We start from the raw sequence: 10,307 nt of genomic DNA on the forward strand, positions 1-10,307 counted from the left end.
GAGGTTTGAGTATAAATACTCATATAGTAAAAGGGAAAATAAATTGTTACAGTTTTTATTAAAAAATTGAAATTATAATTGACAACAATTTTTTACAATACAATTCTACTAATAAGAAGAATGGATTTTTTTGTTTGTTTTTAGACAGGGTCTTGCTATGTATCCCAGGCTGGTCTGGAACTCATGATATTCCAGCCTCAGCCTCCTGAGTGCTGGAATTATAGGCATGTATCACTATACCTGGCTAGAAGAATGTATTTTGAAAAAAATAGCATTCCACTTAATCGAAGTTCAACATTAGTGTTCCCTGATGTCCAGTAGATTGCAGATGTTTTTCTCTAAGAACCCGTTACTAGCCACACATCAAGGCACAGGTCTGTAATCACAGATACATGGGAGGATCATGGTACAGTTCATCCCTAGACAAAAATGCAAGACCCTACTTGAAAAATAACCAAGCAAAAAGGGCTAGGGGCATGACTGAAGTGGTAGTGTGCCTACTTAGCAAGCAGAAGGCCCTGAGTTTAAGCTCTTCCCCCAAAAACAGGGTTGAAGATATAGCTCAGAGGTAGAGCTCTTGCCTTAGCAAGAGCTAAGGGTTCAATCCTGGGATGCCCTGGGTTCAATCCTAAGCATCACAATAAATATATACATACATACATAAATACATAAATACCTTTCATAGTTCCTGGACTACATAAAAATAGGCTGTTGGCTTGATTTTGCCTGCTGACTATAGTTTGATGCTTGGGTTAGATAATCGAAAGATCAACAAAAGCAATTGTCCACAGAAGAGCAAGAATGGTTTGCCAGTAACTGCTGCAGAGATTGAGATTAACATGGAAGTGATAATAAGCATCCTGTTAGGAGAAAATATGCCTGGAACATAGCAATGTGAGCCAGGAACAGCCAACATAGAAGGGGAAGAAGGGCATTCTGAATGTGAAAGAGCAGAGGGATCCCTTTGTATCAGTGGTGAAGAGCATCACTTGTTCCTTAGCCAGAAAGAACTAGAAAACTAAGCCAGATCCTACCAAGAATCAATTCACTGTTGGTGAAATGAACCTAGCTTTCACTCTAAATCTGTAGTAGTATGCTTTTATTTGTAAGTCCCTCTGTCATAAAGACACAAGTTAAGAAGCAACTTAAGTGTGTACATGATATATTGGCAAGTTATATGTTGTCATCTGGGTCAAGATTCTGAGATTCAAAGTGAGCAAAAAGAGATGCACAGCTTGGGACACCCTTCCTACCCAATGCTGTAGTAAGACTATTTCTGTCTGTCCATTACATGACAATGTCTTAACTAATTTATGACTTGATTCTTTTTCACACACAGGGATCCATTTAACAAAATTTTTTGGCTAGGAAGAGTAATTTATCTATTCAAAAGGTTTTGTATTTTGTGTGAGCATTTAATACCTTTTCATATTTTTTAATGTCCCTAGATAAGAAGTGTTCTTTAAAGAAAAGGACTCAGGTAAAGAAATTCTTTAGAGTCTGGCTGCTGAATTTGAATCTGCATGTTACTTTATGAGACCTTGGACAAGTTACTTATTTATTTGTTCTCAGTATCAATTTCCTAAGGTCAAAAGTGAGAATACCAGTGTCTACCTCATTGGGTTTTTGTATGCTTTAAGTGAAATGAATCCACATAGACTGCTTAGAATATTGCCAGGTACATGTCAACATCTCAGTATGCCCTCAATAAATATCAGCTATTCATTTGATAAGTTGTTATTCAATTTACTTATGATATTTATCATAATTGCAATATTATTTTTGACAAATTAATAAATTTATCACCAACATTTGTCCAAGACTTACTCTATGCCAGGCAATATTTATTTACACTGGAGATATATCATGAAAAAAGTAGATAAATGTGTATAGTCTTGTGGCGCTTTCATCCTGATGAGAGGAAAAAGAGCAGAACCCAAAATTAAATCCAATGTATAAGTCAGGTGACAATACATACCATGGAGAAAATTAACCCAGGACTTAAATGGGGAAATCACTTTCAGGACTGAAAAGTGAAATCAGTTTAAAATAGTCTGGGGAATGTCCATAAAGCTCCCCAAACATGGGGATTCTTTCCTGATTGCCAAGCTGCTAGTGTTCCCAGGATGTACAGCAAGCATTCCCTTCTCTTCCCAAATTCACCCTGAAAACAGTGCTGAGGGAGCTCCTCCCACAGACTACTGAAAATCATGGGTTTTTGTCTTCCTTCCAGGGCCTGTCATGTTCTAGCTCATGGTGAAATCATACATTTAATCACATATGCATAGTACTTGCAAAAACGTCCAACATAAAGACTGCTTTATAACATGTTGTGTCATAACTTCAAAAGGTAAAGGGGCCAGAGCTGAGAATAACTGAGTTCTCCCCAGAGCTCTGGTTGGACTATGGAGGGGCATAGACCTGAAGTTAGAATGGGGTTACCCTTTGCTATTACTATCATCTGTGCCAGTTTTTCCCTGAAGCAACAGCTGGTTTCTGAATTGTTGGTTCACTCTAAAGGCAGATTTCCAGGCTATAGTTTCCTTCCAATAAACTCAGAGGAGCAGATGATGAAAGGAAAGGGAAGAAACAGAGAGAGAGGCCTCACTGAGGGCCCCCATGGTTGTGTGCTGATGTTCTTGCATGTTTTTCTGATGTGGCTACATTTTCTGGCAGGAAGTATTCTCTCCTACACACCTCAGTATCTAACTTCCAGCTGCAGCCCTAGGCCTCACCTTGGCCACTAATACTATTCCATGTATCTCAGGTCCCTGACTTCAGACAGTGAGGAAGATGGCAGGTTGTTGGGGTGACAGTTGATGGAAAGGCCTATTTTCTTATACTGGTTGGGAGAATCAAGCCAAGGCCTGGGGACTACAGGGAGAGGAGGAGTCTGTGCAACTGATGTCCTTCAGGGACCCTATTGGTGCCAGGTGGCTACTATGGTGATCCTAGATAGTCCAACCCTCTTACCTCTAAAACTTTGTTTCTGGACAAAGGCTTTTTGTTATGTGATAAAGTCTATGTCAAGTACAAATTGCCATTTCTGTGGGAAGCCAAATAATCCTGGAGCACCTGTTTAATATAACTTTCTTTTTTCCAAATATTCAAATTAAACCTGAGAAAATCTGCAAAATAAAAATAAAATAAAATAGACTGGATAATCAGGGATGTATTCATGGATACTGTGGCCTTTTCTCCCAAAGGGTTGAGAGCCGTGCACTAGCGCTGTCATATTTAGTACATAAAAATATGGAACATTCCATTAAATTTGATCAGTCATTCTTTATTTTATCTGGCAACTGCAGAGGAATTCAGAGTCCTGTTTTCTTTTGGAATAAAGGGAAATTAGTTTTAATGATAAGTTCTAATGGGAAGTGGGTATTATGTGTGCAAAAGGGAAAATGTTGCATGTCTTCAGGGCTCCATTTGCACTACTGCAGAAGTTCATGCTGGGTGTCTTATTCTGAGCACTTGAAGTTTTCATATTTCTCTAGACTTCTACTTTTGAGTGAATGGGAAGTAGAACATATTGATATAGAACAGCTTCCTCCTAACTCCTGATATTTACTACTTAGGGTCATAGAAAGTCAAACTGAAAATAATCTTAGGTATCAGGCAATACTATTGTAAGGAAAAGTCCAACAAGTTGTGCAGTATCATGAGGATAGTGCCTTTCTGATTATTGATTTAGATGCTTGAAAGGTCAGTGAGCTATAAGAAGGAAAAAACTTTCCATATTTGAATTTCCAGTTTTTTCTCTGCAATTTTTCACCCATGGTTCAGTGTAACAAAATTTCCCACCTAAGAATGGTTTCAACAGTCTCTTGTGCCAGTTTGTGTTGTGCAGTACAACTCTCTTAGTGATTCGATGCTGTTCTGTAATAAAAATTGGGGGAAAGCTAGTTTTATCTTGGCTCTGGGTCTATGGTAGTAGTGTTGATCATTGCATGAAATTGGAAGATAGAACCAGCTCTTTGTAGATGAGGGCAGGGCATTTTGTTAACTCTGTGCTCATTTTTGAGACTTTGGTTTCCAGAACAGTGTCTATTACATTAGGGTACTCAGTAAATATGTTACAAAAAGTGAATGAAGACTTGTAGTACTATGAGGTACTCTTAAAGGCAAAACCTATTTTTTTTCTTATGTTGCTTTGAATCAATGCTTATTTGTATTCTTCTGACTTAAAAAATATGTTACAGAATTTTTTTTTCAGATGGTGAAAAAAATATGTTGCAGTGGTTCAGGCCCAGAGACTGACTGTTGAGTTAATCCTTGCTTCATGCATCTTACCTATATGATTCTTCTTTATCTTTGCACTAAGTTCTTGCTTCTATAAAATTGGAGCAATAATACTAGTATTATATTAGTAACTCCTCTCTTGCCAAATTTTTAAGTTGCTATATAGAAGACTTAAATCAGTGTTTATAACATACAAGGCACTGAAGTATTATCTTTTATGTTAAAATCTTAATCTTATATCATGCCTAATATATCTTATGCTTATATAATGCTTAGCACATGGTTTGTGATCTACATTGGTCATTGGATGACTAATAATATTTATGCATTAGAAAAAATGTTAACTGTTTACTTCAATATGTAGAGTTCTTTTTAAAATATTGAAAATCAGTATAATGATTAAAATATCATTACTTGATTATCCCAGTCATTAAGAATTTTAAGAGAGACTAGGCTGAGTAAAGATAAATAAACTTTTTCATTGACCTCTCTCAGGAGCTGGATAGCAAACATATTTTTGCACAGGAAGAAGGCAAAGCCTTCCCATTGTAACCATGGGTCACATCCACATTGGCAAGTTCACGACCATTAATGGGCTTTTCTTGTTGGAAACCCAAAGAAAACAGAGATGAGAGTGAGGTGGGAGAGTGGCTTATCAATATGTACATTTACCTCATTTTCCTCTTCCTACACACAAAGTTTATCATAGAGGTGACTCCATCCTTACTTTATCACAAATTGGCTTTCTTTCTTCCATGCCAGTAAATCCACTTTGGCTAAATTTACTTAAATCCTTCTTATTTGTTATACCCAAGAATTCTTTCTCAGTCCTCCCTTGACTCTGGAGCATCTTGAGCACACTATTCTTTGTGAATCTCACTGTCTCAGACATCCTCTATCTTCAGCCTCATCTTCTCCTCTAGCTGTCCCTCTCTGCTTATTTCTCCAGGATGATTCCTCTTCCTCTGCTTCCCTATTGTATATGGCTCCCAAGTCTTTGTAATTAGCTCTCATCTCTTCTCATAAGTTCCTCTTTGCTTTTGTCTTGAATATCTATTAATTAGAGCAGTAGGCTGAATAAATGGCCTCCAAAGATACAAAGTCTTAATCCCTGGAGCCTGTAGATACTGTCATATGTGGAGGAAAAGGCTTACACATGTGTTAAAGTCAATGGTCTTCAGATGGGAAAACTATATTGGGTTTATCAGGTGGGCCTCAAATGTCACCATTAAGTGTTTATAATGCCAAAAACAGAGATTGGAATGATGCATCACAGACCAAGAAATGCCGTCCATCATCCCCCCAAAGCAGGAGAAAACTGGATATGGATTCTCCCCAGTCTCTCCAGAGGGAGTGTGGTCCATGATTTTGGTTCAGGGACACTGATTTTGGACTTCTGGCCTCTAGAAATGTGAAAGAATATATTTCCATTGTTTCTAACTCAGCTTCAAATGGTCATTTTCAAGTTGGTGATAATTTTGGTTATAGCAGCCACAAGAAACAAATATAATCAATAAATATTAAACCTATGTCTTCAGTTACTGTCTCTTTTCTGACTGCTAAAGCCATGCAACCAAATGCCTGCTGGACCTCCCAACCATACTTGCTGTTGAAGCTAGATCTGAGCTAGCCATTATTGAGCACTAGCCATGTGCCAGGCTCCATGCAAATGCTCTTTAGAAAGAGCATCTCATTAATACATTTTCAGCACTGCCTACAGTCCTATAAGGTAGACATTGCATTGTCTTTGCTTTAGAACAAGGGAACCAAGACACTGAGAATTTAACTAGTGCAGTTGCCCAAAGTTGTAAAGATGACAAAACCTAGAACTGAGATTTGGGGCCTAGTGTGCTCTGGCTTTAGAGCCAAACAGTGGTTACAGTGCTGTATTGCTCCAAATTGTATTGCTCCTGGTGTCACAGGGTACTCAGAACCTGTAGCAGACTCTGGCAGCAGTATCAAGGGCCTCAGAAGGCACACTGCTTTAGTTAAATTAAAAAATCCTTTACAGAGCCACTAGTACATGCCAGGTGCTCAGTGTTGTTCCTTGCAGTCATTATCAGGTATGACCTGAGGTTCTCGTTCAAAAATCAAAGTTTTTGAGGCTTAGTTAAAACATACATTAGAAAGAAAACCTGAGCCAGACAGGAATTTTGCTGTTTCCTAAAAGCGTCATGTTTACTGCCAAACTTTGTTCATAGAATACTGTGGCTTTCATGTTGCTATGGGCTTCTGGGGCAAAGTGGAAAAGCTGAAATGAAAGCTTCCTTTCAGCATTCGTGAGTTTAACCTTCCATGCCATATTTGGTCTATCTATCTGACATTCTCCCATCTCTTCTTTCTTTGCTGTTGTCATCATGTGAAATGTAGATGGTAATATTAGCTATATTATCTTAGTCATCTACCAGGTACTAAGTAGTATTCATATACTAGTTATTGAGTCCCTTTCATAATTTTTCAAAGAGAGTATTATTATTATTATTACCTTTTACAGGGAGTACTGAGGCCTAGAGAGACTAATTTGTCCAAGCTCACACAGAGCAGAGTTTGGATTCAGAGACTCAAGCAATTAAAATTACTGAACTACAATAATGAAAATTCTAAACCTAATTAAAATTGTTTCCTCATCACTTTGGGCAATGATGAAGGAAAGGGCAGGAGAGAACAAAGTTCTTCCTGCTGTGTTAGCTTTCGGTCACTGAGACAAAAATATCTGATATAATCACCTTATAAGAAGGAAAAGATTATTTTGGCTCACAGTTTTGGGGGTTTCAGCCCATGTTCTGTTGCTTTTAGGCATGTAGTAAATTAATACATTGGGGTGGGAGTGTATGGTAGTGTTGGTAGGAGCTGCTTACTTCATAAAGGTGGCTAGGAAATGAAAAAGAGAGAGAAGCAGGGCCTGTGAACCTATTCCCTTTAAGGGCACCTCTCTAGTGACCCAACTTTTTCATTCAGGCTCCACCTCTTAAATAGTGCCATTGGCTGGGGACTAAGCCTTTAATGCATGGGCCTTGCCTTTGGGAGAGACTTAAACTATAGCACACAGTTAGGAAAAGGCCAACTCCAAAGAGCCAGATACCATGATTTCTGTCTCTGGACATTGCCTCATACTTGAGCACAATGATTTTAGTAATAGCGTTGATGTTTCTACTGCCTTCACCTTCAGATTTCTGTGGTGATAGCTCCTCTATGCAGAAGTGGGTCTTCAAGAAATGACCCAAGCATTGTATGCACATATGAATAATAATAAAAAAAAAAGAAGTTGAACTGTCCTGGGACTCTCACTGCTTGGGCTTTTGTAAGATTTGGAAAAATAAAACATGTTAGGCACAATCAAGACTATACTCTCTTTTCATATCAAATTCCTCTCCATGATCCTTCTTGCATAGCTCCAGACTATCTATGGACATTTTGGGAGACTGAATTGAGGATGCCTTTGCTTAGGTTCAGTGGGATGTTTTGATGTGGTCTGCAATCATTTCCAGTTGTAGTGATAGTTCCTGCTACCTGTGTGTGTAGGAATAATTTTAGAGTCCTTTGCCCAGTCATTTGGGGTGACAGAATGAAGACACAAGACCAGAGGTTGTAATATGGGATAAGCAAGTTCTACAGAATTTAGAATATCTGAGTAGTTGAGGAGAAAAAAAAGGTTTGAAATATTCAGAGGTAGAATTTTTTTAAAGTTCTTTAAATTATCTTCATGGAAACTTGTAATCAAAGGTTTGTGTTCTTATTGATGTCATTTTAACTCAGAAGTTCTCTCCTATTAGGAAGTTCACTAGGGGACAATTGATGAGTATGCAACCAAAAAATGTATGAAAATGCCCTAGAATATATCAAGGAGCTAAGGAATAAATAAGACTATTTTCCTGGATTTTATGATGGCCATGGTATTTGTCAGTTTTTTACAATGTATACTTGTGCTAATTTTTTTTGTTATTCTAAGTAAACATTCACACTTATATCTGTTATTTGTTACTCTGTATTTACTAAAGATGGGCCCTCTTAATTGTATAAGCTTCAGATCTCATAAATCCTGAATTCTTCCCTGCCAAAATAGCATGTAAGAATATACTAACTAATCAGAGCTTTTAGTGAATGATTGGTGGTAGGACAGAGGCAGAAGAATGCAGATCTAGGGGGCTTGCCAGGGGAGTGGTTTTGGAACTGAACCAATCTGCACTTTCTAATAACAGCTGGTCAGGTCCCACACACTGCTTGGCCCCCATGTCTCACTTACAGTATCATATTTCCTTTCAGCCAGGGCCATCTGATGAACAAGCAGTTGTCATCACTCCCCTAACCCACAGTGAATCTCTTCTCCACCTTTTATGGGGGCCTAAAATATCAGAATTAGAAGCACATTCCTTTGTGTTTATGAAATGCTTCAATCTTTGAGAAAGAAATTATTAAAAGCAAATGTTTTTACAAGCAATTGGACCACAAATCAGCATTAAGTATCCCTTACTCTGGGGATCAGAAAATGCTGATGAGGATGAGGATACTGACCTTCCAACTCTGATATTTACTCTGAATCAGATAATATATCATACTATATAATGTGCACTACTTCAGTCAATTCTGCAATAGAAGGCAACTGAAACTTAGAGGGGTCACACAGCTCTAAGCGGCTGAACAAGAAACTTGGGCACAAAAGAGTTAAATGACAAATAAGGAGAGAGTTTAAGATGTTTGGGCATTTCACAATCATGCCTTGGGCCAGCCCTACCCTTACTGTTTTCCCCAACTCTAGTGAAATGCTGATTAGTACTTCTTCTAATCACAAGGAAAAGAGTAGAATATATTCTATATTGTACAGAGTGTAAAAAATAATCCTTAGGTAATGAAAGTGTCTTCCCCAGCATAAGGAACATAATTGGGATTAAAAATCCAATGACACCTGGATTTAAACAAAATCAATTATCAAGGGAAAAGGTTTTTAAGACAATTAGAAACACACAGTTAAACATTAGCATTCAATAGTTTGAAGTGTTTGGGTTTTGCAATGGTGTGGTTTGGAAGCTTTCCAGTAGAAAAGCTATTTTCTTTTAAGAGGAGAGCTCTCTGCAATATTTTCTTTCTGAAATAATGTGATCCTAATGACGTCTTATATGACCCAAAGTTTAAATAGACCTTATTATTTTAATTGACCGCATTCTTACTAGGTTTTTACAGGTCAGCAATGAAGTATCAACAGCTTCCTGATAACTAATCCTACTTGACCAAAAGAACTGTTAGCTTGTTATTCTTATCTATGCTTAGAGGAAGCTTTTATATGTACCAGACTTCCTCAGTGAGTAGAAATGAACAAACTGACATTCTGTAGAAAGCTCCAGCATTGTGGCGTTTGAGAATGAAGAAACAGATGGAAATGATGATGTTGCCTTGTCTTCAGCTCTTACTTGCTGAAATTCTGTGGTTCATTGGGTACAGGATTGACTTTACAGCAGAGTCAGCAGCACAAGTAGCCAGGTCAGGAGTAGCTCTCTAGGTGGCTCTATCAAAACGTATGGACTTTTAGCTGATGCAGTTACCTGGGATTGAGAAGCAAGGGGGAAGGCATCTTAACTAGCAACAACAGTAATTTCCCCAGGAATTTAATTTTCTACCATAAATGAAACTCATTCTTTGACTCTGAAGATCATTAAGAATCAACTATTAAAATACAGCTGTAATCTTTCCTTGTCACCTACAACCAAAGTATCTGGTTAGAAGGAGAAGGGAGAGGTATGTTGTTAGGCCTGATGCTAACCCCAGAAAGAGGAAAGGGGATGAAATAATAAATATATTTTCTTCAACTGCCTTAGAGAGTAGGAAGCTGATGCTGGCCCCTTCTAGCAATTTGTAAGTGGGTTGTTTGAACATATGGGTTAGAACATGTTCACAGACGTGGGTGTGTCTGTGTATATGTGAAATGAAAAGGCTTATTATTAGATTCAGCCTCTTGTCAGCATAGTATGAAGTTCCTCAGGTAAGGACATGCTTTATAATTAAAGGATTTCTGTATCTCCTAATTGCCCATGACATGTACCCCTTCTTTCCAAATTTCTGATTTTCAGTGA

Source organism: Castor canadensis, chromosome 1, assembly GCF_047511655.1.
Source record: "Castor canadensis chromosome 1, mCasCan1.hap1v2, whole genome shotgun sequence".
Lineage (NCBI taxonomy): Eukaryota > Metazoa > Chordata > Mammalia > Rodentia > Castoridae > Castor > Castor canadensis.